Raw genomic sequence first — 1,016 nt, 5'->3', positions numbered from 1 at the left:
TTTTGCTTAAACAGTATTCTACATAATGTCCATTCCCCACTCCATCTTTCTTTCAGCTCTACTTTGTCACTCTTCTCAGAGCAACAGGAATTTTGTCAAGCCTCACTTGTTTTTCAAAGCACTATGAATGTACGTATGAAGCAGTTTCTGCCTTTTCAAAGTCTGTGCATACCACCACTAAAATATTTGGGTTAGTTGCATTGGTCATCTTCTCTAATTCCTCAATTCTTTTTACAATGTTAGGAGGCGTAAGAATAGCAGATTCTTTTTTTTTTTTTATGTTGTTAGTTGAGGGAATCTGGGGAAGGGGCATGGATGAAGGAAAGGGAAGGGAATAGGGAGGAAGGGGAAAGGAAAGAAGGAACACTTTCTGTACTTTGGAATGAAGCCCCCTTGTAAAGAAATTGTTTGGGACGAGGTTTGCATTGCTTCCTTTGCCCCATGTATTCCATATCAACTTCCTTACTTTTCATGAGTTCTACCATGGTGCCTAGATATTTTGTATACGCACAGGATCAGATCAGGTTTCAACAAGATGTACTCCCCACTTTGAGGTGACGGCAAAAGTCAAAATAGTAGACCAAAGTGATTGACAGTCCTTCTTCTTTCACCTCCACGTACACTGCCAAGTCTGTGATCAAAACCTCAGCATTTTCTTCTGTGACAAATTCTAACTACACATGATTAGTGACAGAGACCGCTTCTTCTTCTCCGTCTCACTTACAAACCTCCACAACATGGTTCCCGCCCAGTAGAAACCTCAGCTTCCTTCATGAAACAGCGCTGAGTCTAACCCTACAAGGCTTGAGGACAGAATGTTTATTGAAATTGCCCTAGTAAAGTGGTTCTAAATTAGGAACCCCCAACACTGGAACCACCAAGAAGGTCCCTATTTTTGCATGTGAAAATGTTTATAGATTACTTATCTGAACAGTCACATACCACAAATTGGGAAATGAAGCCCAGAGAGAAATGATGGCTTGTCAAAAGTAACATATATCAATTCAATGGCAGAA

The sequence above is a fragment of the Rattus rattus genome, chromosome X, assembly GCF_011064425.1.
Source record: "Rattus rattus isolate New Zealand chromosome X, Rrattus_CSIRO_v1, whole genome shotgun sequence".
NCBI classification, from domain to species: domain Eukaryota; kingdom Metazoa; phylum Chordata; class Mammalia; order Rodentia; family Muridae; genus Rattus; species Rattus rattus.
The sequence above is the reverse complement of the archived record's forward strand: the minus strand, read 5'-3'. Positions refer to the sequence as shown.